The sequence below is a fragment of the Oryctolagus cuniculus genome, chromosome 4 (assembly GCF_964237555.1).
Source record: "Oryctolagus cuniculus chromosome 4, mOryCun1.1, whole genome shotgun sequence".
In the NCBI taxonomy this organism is placed as follows: Eukaryota; Metazoa; Chordata; class Mammalia; order Lagomorpha; family Leporidae; genus Oryctolagus; species Oryctolagus cuniculus.
The window spans coordinates 62,757,036-62,778,674 of NC_091435.1; the positions used below are offsets into that span (position 1 = coordinate 62,757,036).

General features: G+C 39.5%; 1 protein-coding gene across 28 annotated transcripts in view; it reads left to right on the top strand.

Moving 5' to 3' along the window:
• BBX (BBX high mobility group box domain containing) overlaps positions 1-21,639 on the top strand; it is a 289,118-nt gene that overhangs the window by 42,488 nt on the left and 224,991 nt on the right. For 2 of the 28 annotated variants that reach the window (XM_070072053.1, XM_070072045.1), the window contains exon 1: positions 20,920-21,209. The exons of the other annotated variants lie outside the window; for them this stretch is intronic. The gene's annotated coding sequence lies outside the window, so the exon portion shown is untranslated. Of the gene's footprint in view, positions 1-20,919; positions 21,210-21,639 lie in introns of those variants that run through there. 28 annotated transcript variants of the gene reach the window in all.

The following is a 21,639-nucleotide window of genomic DNA, read 5'->3' on the forward strand; positions in this document are numbered from 1 at the left end:
TTTTCAAACCCTCTGCTTCCTCTAGTTAGGGCCTGAGTGTTTATGGCCTCAGGGGCCTTCCCTGCCTGCCTTCTTCTCAAGACCCCTGGAACTTGTTCACCAACTCTGTGAGGTCTGATGTGGCTTTTGTCTTCATCTCACACGGCCAGACAGAGAGCCTGCCTTCCACCTGCTGCCACAGTGGTTGTACAACTCTCTCAATACAAAGGCTGCAGTATCTAAAAGTAACCTTAGGTTTTCTGATCAGTTTTTTGCTCGGTTTGACCTCTTAGGAATTTTCATCCAGACATTTCAGAAGGTTAAATATTGTTAATACATAAATTGTTCAGATGTAAACTATTACCAAGAAAATAAAATTTTATTAAGTTTTAAAAATTAATGTTTATGTTTCACAGGTAGTACATGAATACATTTCTTTCTTTGTCAAAGACTAGTATGTTTCAGAATAAAAATAGTGCTGTTTCACTTAGAATTTATCAATTTTGAAGTTTATTTAAAATAAAGAGTATTTTCCGTATTTGCTGCTTTGCATGTTTACAGCCTGCTTCTGCCTCTAGAATGTCGCTCCCCCTCTTCGTGGAGGAGCAACACAGGACCCTGCGCTGTTCTTTCTGTCTGCTCGGCCCTCCCCGGGTTTGCTGCTGGTTCTTCCCGGGTTGGCTACTATCCCTTCCACCTCCGTGGAAGGGCAGTTCCCCCTGGCCGCATTCCCCACTTCCGCAGGGGAGCGGCACACCGCCGGCCGGCTTTCTCGGGGGCTGCACGGGTTCCCTTAGATGTTCCCCATAGATGTTCCTGGTGAATGCCGTCTCTCTCCTCCTTTATAGTCCTCCTCCGCCAATCCCAACTCGGCTGCCCACACGCCGAGTACGCTGCTCTCCTCCAATCAGTAGCAAGTCCTACAGTTTATTGGTTGAACTGGAGGCAGCTGTGCGGAAGCTGTTTACTTCTCTCCCAGCGCCATATTGTGGGAGAGCAGATGCATAGAATAAGTCTTAATTCCAGTAACTCAGTCTAGTCCGGTTTGCTCCCCACAGTGGGAGAGCAGATGCATAGAATAAGTCTTAATTCCAGTAACTCAGTCTAGTCCGGATTGCTCCCCACAGATCCCCCTTTCTTTTTATTTTTTGGCGTTGATACGCGCCTGTCTTCGGTGTCCCGCGGCACACACTCTGCTCTACTTGCTAGAGTTGCCACAGGCTCTTACAAGTCCTATCAATCAGGCAAACCGAATCCGGGTCCTCTCTTCGCCATGTTGTGAGGAGGTTTTTAGGCACTGATGCATGCCTGTGTTCGGTGCCCTGCAGCGCATGCTCTACTCTGCCCGCAGGGGCTTACAAAACCTATCAGGCAAACCGAATCCAAGCCTTCTCATTGCCGTATTGTGGGGGAGACTTATTAGTGTTGGTTTGTGCCTATCTTCGGTGACCTGCAGCTCATACTCTGGTCGAGCTGCTTGCTGGCGCTTACCGCCTTAATTAGGCAGACCGAATCCAAGCCTCCTAATGGTTGTATTGTGGGGAAGCCTTACTGATGTTAATTCGTGCCCGTCTTCGGTGACCTGCGGCGCACAAGCTGCTAGCCGCCCAGGTGCTCATCGCCTCACTTAATCAGGCAGACCGAATCCAAGCTTTCTCATTGGCATGTTGAGGGGAGGCCTTATTTTTCTCTATTTCTCTATCTCCGGGCATTCCTATTTCTCCCATTTTACTTCTATCTTCCAGCATTCCTATTTTTCTCATCTTACTTCTAAACTTCTGTTTCTCTTATCCCCGCAGCTTCCCGCTGCCCGCCCCGAGGCTGCTTCTCGGTGGCTTCCCGGCTGAGCCGCTTCAGCCCGCGCTTCTCCGATCTGCGCGGCTTCCCGGCTTTGCGCGGCTTCCCGGCGCCTCGCCCCGCCGGCGGGTTCCCGGCTCTGCGCGCACGCTCCGCGGTCTCCACGCACTTCGCGCCCGCACCACGGCCTCGCGCCAGCCCCGGCGTTCCCCATCTATTCACGCCCCGTGCTCTCTCTGCACGCGGCGGCTTCCGCGAATGTTTCCGCCACCACCGGCATTCAGTCCAAGTTCCCCGGACTAACCTGGCGAATTCCAACCTGGCGGCCCACGTCTCTGGTTCCAGATCTTCGCCTCTTGCTCCCCGGGGTGACTTGAAGAATTCCAAGGTGGCTTATATCTCCGCCTCGGCCTGCACTCGCGGCTTCATCCTCCCTAACATTTTTCTCTACCCGGTATGTTTCCCTAAGTTTTCTTCCAACAATATTCCTCCCTCATTTCTCCTGGCCTCTCCCCACAGTCCGTATCCAAGTCTAAGTTTCTTATAGGTTTCACTTTCACTTTCAACCTGCAGTCCGTATCTGAGTCTAAGTTTCTTCTTGCTTTCACTTTAAATCCTAACTTCTTTCCCACAGTCCGTATCCGAGTCCAAGCCTCCTCCAGGTTTCACTTTCGCTTTCAATCTCCTAGCTTCCCCGCCATAGTCCGCATCCGAGTCTATGAAAGCTTTCACTTTCGCTTTCAATCCTAACTTCTTTCCCACAGTCCATATCTGAGTCTATGCCTAGGCTTTCAATAGCTTCTTCCGGCACCTTTCTCGTCCGGCTTTCCCCTAGGCTCTTCGCTAGTCTCTCTCTCCGGTATTTTCCTGCTTCTTCCCGTTTCTTCCCTCCTAAGTTTCCTATCCGAGTCACGGCACCATTATGTCGCTCCCCCTCTTCGTGGAGGAGCAACACAGGACCCTGCGCTGTTCTTTCTGTCTGCTCGGCCCTCCCCGGGTTTGCTGCTGGTTCTTCCCGGGTTGGCTACTATCCCTTCCACCTCCGTGGAAGGGCAGTTCCCCCTGGCCGCATTCCCCACTTCCGCAGGGGAGCGGCACACCGCCGGCCGGCTTTCTCGGGGGCTGCACGGGTTCCCTTAGATGTTCCCCATAGATGTTCCTGGTGAATGCCGTCTCTCTCCTCCTTTATAGTCCTCCTCCGCCAATCCCAACTCGGCTGCCCACACGCCGAGTACGCTGCTCTCCTCCAATCAGTAGCAAGTCCTACAGTTTATTGGTTGAACTGGAGGCAGCTGTGCAGAAGCTGTTTACTTCTCTCCCAGCGCCATATTGTGGGAGAGCAGATGCATAGAATAAGTCTTAATTCCAGTAACTCAGTCTAGTCCGGTTTGCTCCCCACAGTGGGAGAGCAGATGCATAGAATAAGTCTTAATTCCAGTAACTCAGTCTAGTCCGGATTGCTCCCCACATAGAAAGTTTCAAGGATCTTTGTTTTGTGTGTGCCTTTTATCCAGTACTTATAGGGCTGAAATATATTAAACGTTTAATAGATGTTTGTGTAGAATGCTGATTGAATGAAAGTCAAGAACAGATTTTCTTTTCTTTTTGAAAAATTACTTACTTTATTTGAAAAGCAGAGAGGCAGAGATATTCTACTTGCTGTTTTAACTCCCCAAATGCCTGTAATAGCTGGGGCTGGGCTGAACTGAAGCTGGGAGCTCGGAACACAATCTGGGTCTCCCATGTGGGTGGCAGAGATGCAAGTACTTAAGCTGTCTTTAGTACCGTGGTGGCTGTCCTTACTCTGTTAACTCCATCATCTGCCGCCTCGAAGGTTGTGCATTAGAAGGAAGCTGGAATCGAAGCTGAGCTGGGGCTTGAAAGCAGACATTCTGATTGAGGTAGAAATCCTAAGCAGTGGCATAAGTGCTGGCTCAAACATCTCCCTCTTTTAAAAAAGGTATTTATTTATTTGAAGACAATAGAGAGAGGGGGTAGGGAGAGTGGGAGGGGAGAGAGAGAGAGAGAGAGAGAGAGAGAGAGAATATGTCCCATTTGCATTTGCCCATAATGGCCGGAGATGGGCCTTGAAAGCCAGGGACCAGGAACTCAATCTGAATCTCCCCCATGGGTGGCAGGGACCCCAACTACTTGAACTGTTACCTGCTGCCTCTTATTGAACTCATTAGCAGGAAGCTGGAATTGAGAGCAGAGTAAGGACTTGAACCCACCACTTTGATACAGATTAAAAGTGTTCCAAGTGGCATTTTAACGTTTAAACCAAATGCCTACCCTAAGCACGAATTTTCTTAATGTTTTACTATGGCATTTCCACCAACTTCCCAAGTGAGCTACTTACAGCAAGGTGTCTGTTCTTTAGAATCCTTTACAATACATTTACTAACATGGATGCTTTCACCGAAAAAACCAGAGTATGGTTAACTATTTTCCTACACCTTTATAAAACTTAATGTTATCAAACTTTTTCCCCCCAGTCTGATGTGGGAAAAGTTGTACAAGGTACTTAAAAAATTTATGGAAATTATAGAATTAAAAGATACTTATTTTGGCATGACAATCGGTGAAAATCATATTTTTCAGGATATACTCTTTCCATGAACTTTTAGAAGATGTCCTACTGTCTGGTTTTAATTTAATTTTTCATGGTAGCTAATAAATTTCACCATACTTTGATCTGTTGATGCTCTCCCTTCTTTGCCTACCCCATAACTCTGAAACTACCTTCTTATATGTCCTTTGCCCATTTCTCTACTGTGTTGTCTTCTTTTTTGGGTAGTACTTTTAAATGAGAGTATATATGTCCATATATAATTTCCTTGTCTAATGGGCTGCATGTATGTGTGTGTGTGTGTGTGTGTGTGTATATGCAGGCACTTTAAAAAGTTTATGACAATATAAATAGAAGATGTTTATTTTGGTTTAAAATTTTTGAAATTCATGCATCCAGAAGTTCAAAAAATTCATGAGAAATGCACATTGTGAAAAAACTATACATGGATTTCAATATATTTTTATTTTTGGGGGACCAAAAGAACCTCTTTTTTTTTAAGAATTGTGTTTTGTTTTTAAAGACTTATTTATTTATTTGAAAGGTGGATTTAAAGAGGCAGAGGCAGAGAGAGAGAGAGAGAGGTCCTTCATCTGCTGGTTCACCTCCCAAATGGCTGCAACTGGATCGACCAGAGCTGGGCCAATCTGAAGCCTGGAGCCTCCTCCAGCTCTCTCATGTGACTGCAGGAGCCCAGGAATGTGGGCCATCATCTACCACCCTCCAGGGCATAGCAGAAAGCTAGACTGGAAGTGGAGCAGCTGGGACTAGAACCAGTGCCTATGTGGGATGCCGACTCTGCAGGCAATAGCTTTACCCTCCATGCGGCTAACACCACAGCACAGGCCCCAAGAAACTTATCTTTTAATTTCATTTTCCACAAACTTTTTGAAATACTCTTGTATATATTTACATGCCAGATATTTCTCATAGTTTGTTGTTTTTCTCTTAACTTTGTTTATAGTGTCATTTCTCATGGAGATGTTGACAGTTTACATATAATCAACTTAATCAGTCATTTCCTTTTTGTACTTTGCTTTAAGACCTTTTTCCAACCCAGTGTCATTGATACAGTTTGATTCTCACATTTAAGCCCTTAACAAATGTTTTGCAATTTATTGTTAGGTAGAGATAATCTTTTATCCTTCTTAACCCCTCAGCCTCCACAAAACGGGATTGTTCCAGCCCCATCTATGGACTAATGTGTGCCTTCTCTAAATTGAAATTTTTAAAAAATCATGTTACAGGTGTTTTTGAGTTGGTTTTGAACTTTTGAACTTTAGATGTTCTGTACTTTCAGTTGTTTTTTTTTTTTTCTTTTTCTTTTTGTGGAAATAAGAGATTAGTTTACAGCAGCATGATATTAGCTTGCTATCTAATGGAGCAAATTCCCTTTTTAATTATTTGTTTTCAAGATTGCTTTGTCCAATATTGAATATTTGTTTTTCAAAATAAATTTATAATCACCTTGATTTAAATTTTGTATTTGGATTTTTATCTGAATTACATGCAATTAATAGATTAATTTGGAGGAAAGTTGTCATCTCTCTTAAAATACTGGATTTCCATTCTATACCATTGATTGTATTAATATAACTTCCTTTTTCCTTTTTCAAGAAACATTTTTTTTTTTACAAAATCTTATCCCTTTCTTCTTGGATTTATTCCAAGGTACTTCATATTTTTTGTTGTCATTGTGAAGGGAATTTGTTTTCATGTTTTCAGTCATATTTTCTTATTGATTATTGCTGATGTGTAGGAATTGACTTATTAAGAATATTGATCATATATCCAGAAATCTTCACTAGTTTTGATTCTGTTGGTTTTTTCTTACAGAAAATGAAATCATCCATTACTAATGACAGTTTTGTCTCCCTGTTCAATCTTTTGTTAGTCTTCTTTCATTGTGTTTTTGGCTAATGCATTGGCTTGTACTTCTGGTATGATGTTGATTTATTTTGGTAATAGTGTACATTTCCATTGCATGCTTACATATTTTAACTTCATTTCTCACTGGTGTGAACAGTGTTGTCTATGTGTTTCTCCTAGATCAACTTTATCAGGGTAAGGAAGTTCTCTCCTGTTCTTAGCTAAGGTAATTTACTCTGAGTGTATTTGTTGACCTGCTCATGTCATATTCTTTTACCCTGTTTGTATAGTAAATTCCAGTGGTAAATTTTCTGTTAATCATCCTTAACATTTTTGAGATCAACTCTACTTGATATTACCCTGCTCATACACTATGTTTTGATTTTACTTAGAAATTTTACATCTATATTGAAGTGTGATTTGACAATTATATATTTTTTCTTTTGCTATTCTAATTGATTCTATATTAGGATTAAATGAACAGCAGCTAAAATGCTTTCCTATAAACTCTATATGCTATGGAATAGTTGCTTTAAGTGAAAATTATTTATTCTGAATATTTGATAGAATTCTTGTAAAACTGCCTCAGGACTCCTTACTGGGGATGTACATCTTTGGCAACTGCTTAATTTCCTTTTTTTATTTTTATTTTTTTGCAAACGACTGATTTATTTTATTTGAAAGGCAGTTAGAAAGAGAGGGGAAGAGAGTGATATTCCATCTGCTGTTTCACTCCCCAAATGGCCTCAAGGGCTGGAGCTGGGTCATCCCAAAGCCAGCAGCCAGGAGCTTCTTCCAGGTCTCCCACATGGGTGCAGGGGCCCAAAGACTTGGGCCATCTTCTACTGCTTTCCCAGGCCATAGCTCCAGAAATGGAGCAATTGGGGCTCGAACGGCACTCATATGGGATGCTGGCACTGCAGGTGGCAGCTTTACCTACTATGCCACAGGGCTGATTCCTTAATTTTCTTTTCTTATGATAATTATGTTACTGAATTTTGTTTGATCCTTGGTCAATTTTGATAGTTTATACTTTACAGTTGTTTGTAAACTATGGATTTCATGCAGGCCTTAAAGTTTTTGATGTAAAGTTCTTCTTCGTGATCTCTTCTAATGCTTAATCTTTTCTATGTGGTTTTTGTTTCTCATGTGTTTATTAAATTCTTTCATGTTATGCTGTCATTTAAAATTCGCCTTTCTTTTGCTTATCTCTAAGGTGTTATTTGATGCACTTTTTCCAGGGTATCATTTTAATGACATTTCACAGGTTTTCTTAGGTTTTGTGGTCATTATCATTCAGTTTGAGATGTTTAAAAAATTACACTTTGATTAAATGTGTAATCAATATATTACTTAGGAATTTGTTTAATATTTCCAGTTAATTTTTTGCTATCACTTTATTACTGCTTTCTTATGCTATGATATTTAGTTTCGTGGATGTGGTCTGTAGGATAGTAATATTTAGAAATTTTAAAATATATCCTTTGTTGTTTATGTGACTGTGACTATTTCACATATCTTTGGAAAGAATGATTTCTTCTCATGTGGGATCCAGAAAACTATGTTCTTTATCTGTTGCATTAGTCTTAAGTGTGTTAAGTGTGTTAGGTCAATCTATGTTATTCCCATTCTTCACAATATTACTTACTTTTCTTCTGAGACATATTTTAAGTATCCCAATCTGTGATTTTTCAGGTTAACATGTTTTATATGTTTTTTGTTTATTTTTATAATTCAAAGCTATATTGTTAAATGTGTAAATAATCAAGATCTGTTAGTCTTAGAATGAGACCCTTTTTGGCAGTGCAAAATTTTTTTTTTAATCCCTTGTAGTGATTGTTTTCTTTGATTACTTTTCTGTCTATTGTCAGTATTGCTATACCTAAATTCTCTTCCCATTCACCTGTTGTGTAGTTTCACATCCCTGAATTTAAAATCTTTCTGGTGTTATTTTGTTTTAGGTGTGTCTTTCATGAATATAGTTGAGTTTTGTTTTTTATTTTTTAAGTTAGCCTAAACATGACTCTGAATAGATTTATGTTTATATTTATTGTGACTTGACTCTGCTAATTTTTTTCTGGTGTCCTTTCTCTTTCTTCTTTTTTTTTCTTTTTTTTTTTTTTTTGACAGGCAGAGTGGACATTGAGAGAGAGAGACAGAGAGAAAGGTCTTCCTTTGCCATTGGTTCACCCTCCAATGGCCGGCGCGCTGCGGCTGGCGCACCACGCTGAACTGATGGCAGGAGCCAGGTACTTCTCCTGGTCTCCCATGGGGTGCAGGGCCCAAGTACTTGGGCCATCCTCCACTGCACTTCCCTGGCCACAGCAGAGAGCTGGCCTGGAAGAGGGGCAACCGGGACAGAATCCGGCGCCCCGACTGGGATTAGAACCTGGTGTGCCGGTGCCACAAGGCGGAGGATTAGCCTAGTGAGCCGTGGCGCCGGCCCTCTTCTTTTCCAGTACTTTTATTGGAATAATAACGTTTTTATTGTTTTTTTTTTTTTCTGTACTTGCTGTTAGCTTGGATAGCATACGTTCCTTTCCTATTTTGTGGTTACTTTTATGCTTTTAGTATCTTGTATTTAAACATGTTTTTCTAGCAATGCCTAAAGCTGTAGGTTTCTATAGCTTCTCTCCAAACATGAGAACTTGAACGTCCTCTTGTTTCCTCCATTCTGTCTCTTGAGCTTCTTACATTGATAAGAACAGGTATTTTCTACTGAATTATTGTTCAAATAGGAGATTTAGTGTCTCTTTTGTGGGTAATTTTTTTTCCTCTTGAGAACTTTGAAGATCTGTTTATCCTTGCTAATCAGAATTTTCCTTTGATATTTCTTAAATGCTTTTTTAAAAGATAAATTTGTTTATTTATTTATTTGGAAGTAGGGAGAAAGAGAGAGGGGTAGAGGGAGAAAGAGAGAGATCTTTTGGGGCTGGTGTTGTGGCATAGTGGGTAAAGCCACTGCCTATGACTGCTCTACTTCCAACCTAGCTCCTTGCTAATGGGAACTGGCGTCCACATGGGATGCTGGCACTGCAGGCTGCAGCCTCACCCGTTATGGCACAGCGCCGGCCCCCTAAGAAATCTTTATTCAGTGAGTGAGTGAATGAATGCCCCTGTGGGTCCTTGTCAAGGCACCCACTGCTGTGAGCGCCAGTTCCATTCCCGGCTGCTCCACTTATGATCCAGCTCTCTGCTATGGCCTGGGAAAGCAGTGGATGATGGCCCAAGTCCTTGGGCCCCTGCATCCACGTGGGAGAGCTGGAAGAAGCTCCTGGCTCCTGACTTCAGATCGGCCCAGCTCCAGCAGATGTGACCATTGAGGAAGTGAATCAGTGGATGGAATATCTCTTTTTCTCTCTCTGCCTCTCCCTCTATCTGTAAGCTCTGCTTTTCAAATAAATAAATAAACCTTAAAAAAAAGTGGCAGGAATAAACAAACATTAAAAAAAAGTGGCCGGCGCCGTGGCTCGGTAGGCTAATCCTCCGCCTTGCGGCGCCGGCACACTGGGTTCTAGTCCCGGTCGGGGCGCCGGATTCTGTCCCGATTGCCCCTCTTCCAGGCCAGCTCTCTGCTGTGGCCCGGGAGTGCAGTGGAGGATGGCCCAAGTACTTGGGCCCTGCACCCCATGGAGACCAGGAGAAGTACCTGGCTCATGCCATCGGATCAGCGCGGTGCGCTGGCCGCAGTGCACCTGCCGTGGTGGCCATTGGAGGGTGAACCAACGGCAAAGGAAGACCTTTCTCTCTGTCTCTCTCTCTCAATGTCCACTCTGCCTGTCAAAAAAAAAAAAAAAAAAAAAAAAAAAGTGGAAGGATCTCATGTACTTGAGCCATCATCTGCTGCTTCCCAGGCACATGAGCAGAGAGCTGGATCAGAAGCAGAGTAGCAGGGACTAAAACTAGCACTATGGGATGTGGATGTCCAAGGGACTACTTCGCTCTTCGTGTCACAACACCTACCCCATTGAGTGTTTTTGTTTCTAATTGATCTCTATTGGTGCTCTGAAGCCCCCTTCAATGTGAGACTTTATATCTTGCCAATCATATTCTTTAATTATGACAAATTCTCAAATATGCTGTTACCTCTCTCCCATTCTTTCTGTTCCCATTTCTTGGAATTGCCAACAGGTGGATGGAAAATAGTTTTATCCTATGTGTCTTATTTGATACATTAGTAGGAAGCTGGATCTGAAGTGGAGGTGGGACTTGCTTCCAGGCACTGCAGTGTGGAATGCAGGTGAACCAAGCAGTGGTTTAACCTACTTTGCCACAACTTCCACCCAAATACTTCTTTTTGAGCTTCAAGTGAAATTGTGCTAAAAATGCTACTCTGCTGTATTATTGTGAGGATGAAATTCTATAATTAGAATATTATCAGGTAACTTATGAGACACTGTATTCTAGGAATTATACTAGCTTCTTTTAAACACATGGCTTACCTAATTTAATTCATTTTATAATTCTGCGAGTATTTCCTTGACTTGTGGTAACTTTCTTTGGAAGCAACTGTTTCTTCCTCCCTTCCTCCCTTCTTCCCTCCTCCCTCCCCTCCCTCCCCTCCCTCCCCTCCCCTCCTTTCCTTTCCTTTCCTTTTTTTTTTTTTTTTTTACTTATTAAATTCCATGGCAAAAGCAAATCTTGGCTCTTTGGTTCTCACAGCTTCTCAAATTTAGCCAAATTAACAGTATGTTTAAGAAAAGTATGTTTGACCTGTCTTTACCTGTGTTTCTTATTTAGAGTTATTTCTTTTTATCTTTTTATTCTTTTCCTTTACAGGGCTTGGTCCATGTTTTTGTATGTGTGTGTATGTTTGCTTAGGTGCCTGCATGCATGTAGGCATGTACTTTAATCCACTTGTTGACATTCGTCAGCTGAGCTAGAAACCATTGGTGCAGCTTCTCCTGCTTGCTATTAACTGTACAGGACAATAATTACTTTTCATAAAAGGGTAAGAAATAATTTAGTGATATGTTATAATCATTTCAGTATTTAATATACAAATATATACACAAGCTGTTTTTAAAAGTAGCATTAGCATTACCACCCATTCAAATGAAATATTATTTCTGTGGAAGCATGACTAAGAAAGCCAATCTTTTTCTTTAAATATACTGAGTTTACTTCTGTTGTTACATTAAAAGGCTAATTTTAAAGAATATGCAATGACCAAAAAATTCCATTAAGTGATATTGTTAAGTGAGCTATTCAATGAGTTTTGTCTTCAAAAGAAGTCTAGATCTTCAGTTTCCCTCCACTGTACCAATACATATGTCTTATAGCTTATTTAAAAATCTTAAGTAAATTTGCAGCTAATATAATATTTTTAATCTTATCTCAATTTTGTAATGAACATATTAACAAAATGAAAATGAAACCAATTGAGAATAATCTAAATATTAGATTGAATTATTATTGAGATGAAGTCATTCATAGTAATTAAACTACACGAATGCAACTGTCTCAATATTTTAAAATTGTAATCCATTAAATTGCATCAAAACAGAATGAATTGTTATATTTAATGGAAATTAAGTATTGTCATTGAAGATTTAGTCAAATTACCTGATATCTCTTTGTATAAAATCAAAATTTATTGCGGTACAAATAATGTTTGTGAAAATTTTATGTAGTCTTTAAAAATGAAACTAAATGCAGATCAAGCATAATTGTCATTTTGTTAGCTATGTTTTAGTAAATTTTATAGTAAATACAATTTTTGTCTTCAGGAGCAGTCCTCATTTCAAATCTCCTCTCTCATTGTCTTGATAAATACATTTTACCCCCAGACCATGTGTTTCCATTGGTTTGGAAAATAAATACTAGTAATAATAAACTAAGAAAAATAACTTTAGAGCTGTCATTTACTGAATACTTCCTATGAAGCAGGTAATGTGTAAATTTAAGGACCTTTCAATGTCTATATGACTTATTTAAAAAAAGTTGGAAAAAATTATAAGCATCCTCATTTTACACAAGAGAAGGTTGAAACCAAAAAAGGTTAAGTAACTCATCCAAAATTGTGCTCCTAACAGAGGACGTTAGATTTAAACCCAGCGTCCTTTTGCTCGAAGATTAGCATTATGTTCAGTTGTATTGGGGTACATTTCACTCTTTTCACTGCAGCACCTTTAGATTGATCCTTTGAGAAACAATGTCAAGGAAATTTGAGTACATGTCTCTAATGATTGTCTATCAAAGTTTAGAGTGCTCTTTGAAAATTATGAAAAATAATGATCATCATGTCATATGTTTGGGTACTCCCAACAGCTAGCTCAGTGCCATGTGTAATAGTAAACATTCAGTAATTAGCTGTTGAATTGGAATAAAGGAAATTCTTCATTGGGAGCCTAATGAATAAAATGAGTACAAATTTATGCAGAATATTTAAAACCTAGCTTTTAACTCATCATAATTAATGTACTGAAAGCTGAAGAATGTGTTTTTACTCCTTGTTCTGTATTATCCTTCCTTATTATGAAGACAGATCTATTTTTCAGAAGGCATGACTCAGGGCTGTAGAGGGCAGTGTAATCCAGCTCAAGTGGACTTCCCTGGGTTAGTGTGGTGATGTAGTAGTTGGTAGTGTATGCTTGTTCGGTTAGGTTTGGCACCCTGACTATTAGAATGGTTTCACACTTAAAAATAAAGAACCAAAGACAAACACACAAAAAAGCTGACAATTAAACAAAAATTGTTCTTACCCTTATAAACTCTAATGACAAAACCAAGGCTATTCCTTGGAAAATTTTTGCCTCAAATCATTTTTTGAAAATATTTATTTTTTATTTGAAAGAGTGACAGAGAAGGGGGGAGAAGGGAGAGAAAGAGTGAGCAAGTGAGCGAACTTCCATTTGCTGATTCACTCCCTAGATATCCATAATGCTAGAAGCCTGGAACTTCATCTGGGTCTCCCTTACGGATAAAAAGGGCCCAAGTACTCAGGTCATCATCTGCTTTGCCAGGAACATTAGCAAGGAGCTGGGTCAGAAGCAGAAAGCCAGGACTTCAACCGGCAATCCCAAATGGGGCAGCAGAGTCACAAGTGGTGGCCTAACCCTCTGTGCCACAATGCTGGTCCCTGGTCTAAAATCATTTTTTGTTTCAATAAATTTGATCATAAAGTATATTGTAAAGAATTTTCTCTCTTGTTTAGTTATATAATTTCAGTTAAACATAGTAAACTCCTTTATTGTTCTATTAGCTCTACCTTCTGTATTTCATGGACTCTTTAGTTGTAAACCAAATGATGAACCATTACTTAATCAAAAAAATTAAAAATATATTTAACATATTAGAATATTTAAAATTGAAAATATTTTAGTATTAGCTTCAGTTGACATTTTGTTGTCAGTATTCATAGACAATATGATTATCCAGAGACTGCTTGATTATATCACTTTTCTGGTGAATAAGATGTTTTTGCACTATATTTTAGAGAAAAAAATTCTACAGTTCACAAATGCTTCATTTCTGGCAAAATTACTTGCTTTATGCCCACATTGACCATCTGATAGGGCTGATATCTGTAATCTTCAGAAGTATATTAAGTACATAATACAAGTTAGCATTCTAGTTTCTACTGAAACATCACATTAACCACATCTTTCTTCTAGATTTTTGGCTTTAAATAAGTATAATTTCCATGGCTAAAAAATTTCTTAAATAAGAATCATCTTTCACAATATCTGCTGATGTAATCTGATATTATAGTAATTTTATTGGATAATTATGTATTTAGTTCTTGAATAACATAGTTTCTCAAAACTTTTTAATAAAAGTTAAGTATCAAGTTCTCTAAATGTAGATAAATGACCACATGATAGGAATGCTTCTTGCATATTTGACAGTTTAAAATGTGATGAGAAAAACATGTGGTGATTACCAAGGAGTACACAGTGAGTTCAGAAAAACACAAACACAAACATAAAGACACCAAATGTGTTTAATGCTATCCATCCATGTTCTCATTTGATTTTTCACAACAAACTGTTGGTGGTGGTAGTCAGGGTTGTCTTGTTATTGTTGTTGATGTAGGAAAAGGAAGGCTCAGGCTACACCAGTGCCAGTCTAAAGTGGGGGTGTTTCATAATTGCAGCGCTATAACTGGAACCTCCTCCTGTCTGTAACATTTTCTTAAAGTTAAATGGTTATGGCTGGCGCCACGGCTCAATAGGCTAATCCTCCGCCTGCGGTGCCAGCACATCGGGTTCTAGTCCCGGTCGAGGTGCCGGATTCTGTCCCGGTTGCCCCTCTTCTAGTCCAGCTCTCTGCTGTGGCCCGGGAGGGCAGTGGAGGATGGCCCAAGTCCTTGGGCTCTGTGCACACATGGGAGACCAGGAGAGGCACCTAGCTCCTGCCTTCGGATCAGCGCGGTGTGCTGGCCGCAGCGCGCCGGCCGTGGCGGCCATTGGAGGGTGAACTAACGGCAAAGGAAGACCTTTCTCTCTGTCTCTCTCTCACTGTCCACTCTGCCTGTCAAAAAAAAAAAAAAAAAAAAAAAAAAAAAAGTTAAATGGTTACCTCATGAATTTTGTTGCCACAACCATTTGTGTTTTCCTAAATATATTTAAGAGTCAAAACACTATCCATGTTTTCTTGAATGAATGACTTTTTAACCAGAACACTGTGCTATCTGAAAATACTCAAAAATTTGTAATTTTGATTTATTGACTTCACGAATTCTCTGACTTGTGAAATTTTTTATCTTCAGTTTTGCTTTAGAGGTCTTTTGTATGTGTGACAGATGTATGGTGCAGTTAAGCTTGTTTGTGTATTATACGTATATGAAAGCCAAAATTTAAAAGGATTTGTAGAACTAGGAGCAAGGGGACACAAATTGGACAAAACTGTGAATTGAACGTGTATTTACTTTTGACAATTATGTATTTTTGGGGTATAAGTCAAAATTTTAAGGATCCACTGTTTGATCAATTAAACTATCCAGTTATTTTTATCTTGTTGTTACAGGTTTTTGTTTTAGCATTAGCAGTTGTTTTTTTGACTACAAAGAGCTGACCAAAACTATTAACTTCTTTTCTCCCAAAGATCTTTTTATTTTTTTAAAGAATATTTTTACTTGAAAGTCAGAGTTACACAGAGAAGGAGAATCAGAGAGAGAGAGAGAGAGAGAGAGAGAGGTCCTCATTCACTGGTTCACTCCCGAGATGGCCACAACGACCGGAGCTGCACCCATCCAAAGCCAGGAGCCAGGAGCTTCTTCCTGGTCTCCTACGCGGGTGCAGGGGCCATCTTCTACTGCTTTCCCAGGCCATAGCAGAGAGCTGGATTGGAAGTGAGCAGCCGGACTCAAACCGGTGCTCATATGGGATGTCGGCATTGCAGGCAGCGGCTTTACCCATTACGCCACAGTGCCGGCCCATCTCCCAAAGATCTTTATAAACATTAAGCCAAAAGAATATGGTACCCTATTAGAATGGTTTCACACTTAAAAATAAAGAACCTAAGAATCACATAAACACACAAAAAACCAACAATTAAACATGTTTTACTGTATCTCTGAGAGGTGAATAAAATTTGTAGCTATAAATCTTAGTAATAAAAACACTAAAATGGATCCCTAACATACGTGCTCTTTGAAGAGGAAGGAGTGGACGTAGGTCTTTTGGCTGAGTGTGGAGCACAGCATAATTCACCTAGCTAGAGAGTAAACCCACATGTTCAATGTGTCAAAAGAGCATTCCTAAAGGAAACAGTGGTAGAAACAGAAGGGGACACCAAATATGTAACGATATTCTGCTGCTGTCTTCCCAGAAGAGGGATTTGAGGTTTACATTAAGGCTGTATGACTTTGGGCAAGTCAGTTAAACTTGGTAAATCTAAGTGGGGCGATCATAGTACCTGCCTCATTGACTGCTGGGAGTAAGAAATAATGGAATAACAAATAGTGAAATAAAATATGTATATGGCTTCTGTATGTCTTAGCCCAGGGTATTCTCTCAGTAACTAAAAATAAATAAATAGTGGTTCTTATTACTGTAATAAGTTTAAATGAAAATTAATGCAGGATGTTCAGTGATAGTAAATGGAGTGGAAAAGAAATAGGAAATGAGTGAACAGTAGATATCTAGACACCCTAAAGACTTAGCAATTGATGTGATGTGGGTGTTAAAATAAGGGGACACCAGGGTGATGGTTGAATAGCATTGTCCCTTACCCTTACCCAATAAAGTAGAGTTTTCAAAGAAACATCAGTGAGGTAAAGAAGTAGGTGAAAAATATTAATAACATTTTTATGTTTTTATTACACATTTGTTTTAATGTATTTTGAAAATGTTTTTAGGTAAAGGATGCACACACACACACACACACAGACACACACACACTTTTCCTCTCCTGGCTAGCAATTCAAGTTTTTCAGTACTAATTTGTTTGGCTACTCAGTGTCCTCTCTGAAGAGTTAAATGACAAAATTCTTGCTCTGTTTTAAAGAATCAGCACTTCTTTAAGATAAACAGCATCTAGAAGCCTGGCCAGGTACACTCATACACTGTTGAGAGGGAGACATGGGGGGAGCAGTCAGGAAGCATGTAGGTGGGAAGGGTTTCCTGTTTCCAGGCAACAGCGAGGAGCTACAGACGGCAAGCAACTTGAATATAAATTCATTCAGGAGAGGACATTTTACCACCCTGCCTCCTAGGCAGTGGGGGCACAGGCTTGACTCTGGAAGAAAGGGTGGAGCTTAAACTTCGTTTGTCAATGGTCGAAGTTACTAGAAACCCATTTCTCTTTAGGTTCTGTGAGTACAAAAAGTATCACCAACTAGTGGCCAGATTAGAATTTTATAGTGTTTTAAAAATAATAGCATCACATTTCTCTTGCTTCTTATTTTCCAGAAGCACGGGGCTTTCTGAGCCTTCATTTTCCTGTCTGCTTAGAGAGCAGAGGGGCTCATTTGCCCAAGAGCAGGCTCTGTCTCCGCCTGGCTCCATCTGCAGGAAGGAGGGAGAAGCACAGCTCACCGGGCTGGAAAGGGAGGTGCTTCCTCCTCTGCAGAAGCCAGTCCAGAGATTGACAGTGAGCACCGGAGAGAAGTCCCTCCTGTTCCCGGGGTCATGGAGCGTGGGGGCTTGTCCCTTGCTTGTGATACTTCACCTGCCCATGAAACACAGGAAGGTAGCAGGTTGCCAGAGTGGAAGGAGGCATTTGCTGGAGGCAGCTACCTGATTGGGGTGGACTAGTTCCGAGGCTTTTGAGATATTAAGAAAAATTGTTGATTACATATTGCCCCCCCCCCCAACGATTTTGTAGCTGATGTGTAAATTCCATGGACCCCCGAGGGACCCTCTTGTTTTATACTCCAGTCCATTACAGCGTCGGGGGGAGGGATTATGTAGGCTGAGTAGAGGGTATGTGTAGAATGCACACGTCCCTTTTCTCACTTTCACACCGTGTCTCATCGAGAGTTGCTGAGATGAGCTCCTTTGCTCTTAAAATCTGCTTTTCGTTGTTTCATTATACTGCTTATGTTTAATTTTTTCTTGAAAATCTAAGTCAGATGACTGGTGCTGTCGAGAGGTGAGGAAGCACCTGCGCTAGCCCTGAGCTGGGATTTGTCCTCTGCTCAGGCAGGAAGAGAAAAGCGAGTGCTGCTGTTGGAGCCTGCCTGAGCAGTTGCATGTTTTATCGCTGGGTCTGGAGCCTCCGTTAGTGACTTGTGCCCTGACTGTAGCTGCCTTACACCCAGTAGCTGGCTACAGGGCCACAGAAAGAACTGCCCAGACGCTTGAGCAAACACAGGGGGTGCAAGCTTTACATTGGATCCCCTCTTGTCATGTGTGCAAGGATGAATCATTCCGTGAAGGGTCTAATCTGTCTCCTTATTGTCCTGTCTGGAAGGGTCACATTATTTAAGTGTAACTCCTGAGAGCCTGCCAGATACATTCAAACAAATGCTGATGGATGCTCTGCAGTCCCTCCCATCCCAACAGATTTCTTTATGCTTCTTTTTATGTAGACACTTAACCTATGTTGAGGGTGCCTCTTTTATTACCAGAGAGAAGAAGTTTAAGGGATTTAATCCTCCCTGTTTATAATGTTTGTTCCTCCCCAGTTTGGTACCTCCCCCCATCCCCCATTTCTGTTACTTGTGCTCTTAACTGCCTTGTGGGACATTAAGAAAGTACCTATGATAGATTAAGTATCTTTAGTTTCACTCTCATTTTTCTATAAATCTTTAAATCTAGTATTAGGAACATAAGTTGACAAGCTCTGCATTATTTTTGTTAATTATTTCATAGATTTTTTTTTGCATAACTTTGGATTGTATTTGAAAAGCTCATTTTAAATCAGCACAACAGGTTTTAAAAACCAAATAATCATTTATGTAAAAGTTGAGTTACTTATGATATTATATAGGTAGTTATTTGAGTCTAGTTCATTTTAATCATTTGATGTTAGTTATAGAGACAAATTTCAGGTATAGAAAATTATGAAAGATTAATGTAGTAAGAGGAGACTTTTATGCATTGTGCTTTTTTAATGAGAAAATAGAGTTTCACTTATGAGGCATTAATGTTGACTGTTTATGTGATTTTTAAAGATATTGCTTCTGATGCATTTTGGACAGAAGATAATTTTTATAGATAGTTTTTGTTAATTTTTTTCTTATTCTCACCATTTTCTTTGTTACTTTTCTTCAAATGTTCAATTTTGTTATTTATGTAAGTACATTTATGTGATAATATGTGCTAACAATTTACTGTACTGAAGATTCAAAAGATTTCCATTTGGGATTCAGTTGGTAAAAGAATATTATCTTCCAATATCATTTATACACCAACTCTTAGTTTAATTCATAATCGTTAAATATTTACCAAATATATGGCTGTTATATATGTATTTTGTCCAGAAAGAAATATGCTATGCTTATAAAATATTAAGTAATCAATATTTTAAACAACTGATAAGTTTTATGAGTTTAATTTTGTAATTTTACAAATAAATGTTTAAATATGAAAGACCTAAAATCAACCTGCTCTATGTTCTAAGGCTAACCTTTTTAATTAACTATTATTCACCAATGATTCTTGAATGAGTTTTGTTTGAAAGACAATCTGTATTTAACTAGAAGCAAATTTATACTAAACGTCTAATTTTTCATAGAAGCTAGTAGTTTTGCTTTAAAATGTCTTTAATCATATTTTCACTTTTGAGCCTTTATAAAATAATTGCACTGATTACACACTTATTATTATGTATTATTATTATTACATGCTTTTTGGATGCCTGGGATGGATGAAAGGGCTATTTAGGACATTTACTCTGTGTGTTAGAAAAGGAATGGGCTTTCCTCATCTCCCTTGAATCTTTTTTGGCAAAGGAGGCTGTTCTTTTTTATGATTCCTAAACCCTGAAATTCCCCTTCTGTAATCTTTCCCATCTACCGAGTCAGAAGTAAAGGCACCATTATTTCTTCATCTTTCTATCTTCTAGGGGCTAACAGAGCTTAACATATACTACATAGCTAGTAATTGTGGAATTAAGGAGAGATTTTTAAAAAGTAGCTTTGAGAATAGAATTATATGCCAAATTATAATTAGTGGTTTGCTAATTGGTCTTCTCTGCTATGTGCATGAGCTGATGTTTAGTTTTATACATTGCACCCATACTTGGCATTTAGTATTTTGAGTTAGTTTTTTCTTTTACTTTGCAAACAGAAATTTAAGGTAAGAATTGAGTTATACATAAAAATATAATGTATTAGTAGTGGAGCAGAATTTATAAACATCTTTAAATTTTCTTAATCATATGCCATATCCTTTAAGGAATAGTTGTCAAGTATTTTTAGAAAAGAATTATGCTAGGGTCAGGCCTGGTTTGTATTTCGATGGGAGAAAAGAATTATGCTATATTATTAGTGCTGCTATTAAAATGTTTTTTAGATAATTTACATTACCTTACAGAATTACTGTTGTAATGATATGTTTGTAAAATGGGCAAAGTATTTATTTGAAAACATTCTCTTTTTTTAATTTAAAGATTTATTTATTTATTTGAAAGAGTTACAGAGAGGCAGAAGCAGAGAGAGATAGAAAGCGAGGTCTTCCATCAACTGGTTCACTCCCCATGGCCGCAATGGCCAGAACTAGGCCAATCCGAAGCCAGGAGCCAGGAGCTTCTTCCGGGTCTCCCATGCAGGTGCAGGAGCCCAAGGACATGGGCCATCTTCTACTGATTTCCCAGACCACAGCAGAGAGCTGGATTGGAAGTAGAGCAGCTGGGACTCAAACTAGCACCCATTTGGGATGCCAGCATTGCAGGTAGTGGCTTTACCTGCTAAGCCACAGTGCTGGCCCCTGAAGTTCTTTTTTAAAATTATTTTTTTCTATAAAGATTAAGCAAAGGCAGTCATTTTTTCTTAGCTTGTTAGGACATCAGATATTCTGCCAAACTTTCTATATTCATGTTTAGCTTGTAGAAGAATCTTTAACTATAGGTTGCAAAAATTGAGCAAAATTAAAGTATATTTTTGAAAATATTTGGAAAAATTTGCACAACTCAAGAATTTTTAGCCACAAATGCTATAGGGGGAACATTTATGTTGTTTTTTGTAAATATCATTCATTGTATTTGGTTTTATCCCAGTATTCAATGTTTATAAAACTGATACTGTTTAAGTATTGATTTTCTTTTCTTTTTTAAAAAATATTTTTATTTATTTATTTGAGAGGCAGACACAGGAAGAGACAGAGAGAAAAGTCTTTCATCCACTGGTTCACCCCCAAGAGGCTGCAGCAGCCGGATCTGAACCGATCCAAGCCAGGAGCCAGGAGTTTCTCCCGGGTCTCCCACATGGGTGCAGAGGCCCAAGCACTTAGGCCATCTTCTGCTGCTTTCCCAGGCCATTGCAGAGAGCTGGATCGGAAGAGGAGCAGCTGGGACTAGAACCCGCGCCCATATACAATGTTGGCACCGCAAGTGGAGGCTTAGCCCACTACACCACAGCGCTGGTCCCAGTATTGATTTTCTTAAGGTAGTATGTCTTTATGGTTGAAAGACTGTCCTAGATTCTAGTTAAGTGGCTGATAGCCCACAGACACCCAGATACCAAGCAATTAATACAGATTGTAAGGTAGCTTCCAGGCATAAATTTCAACAAAGGAGAGAAATTTCTCCCAGTGTTTTGTTTGCTTATTTGTTTCTAGCCATGAATGGAAAGCAGTCTTTCCCTTATTGTTATACTAGCATTATGCTGTCTTAAAACTGCTGGCATATAAATAAGGTGGTACTTCCTGTGTTAATGTTTTGTTGCTGGGAATATAATGTACCAGTTATTATGCTTTTGAGTTTTAAGTTCCAGAATCTTTAACTTTAATAATTAAAGCTTTTCAATAAGGATGTATTTTCTTGTTTTGCTAGGAAGAATTAAACAAACACAATTTCACTGGTTTCTGTTAACTCAA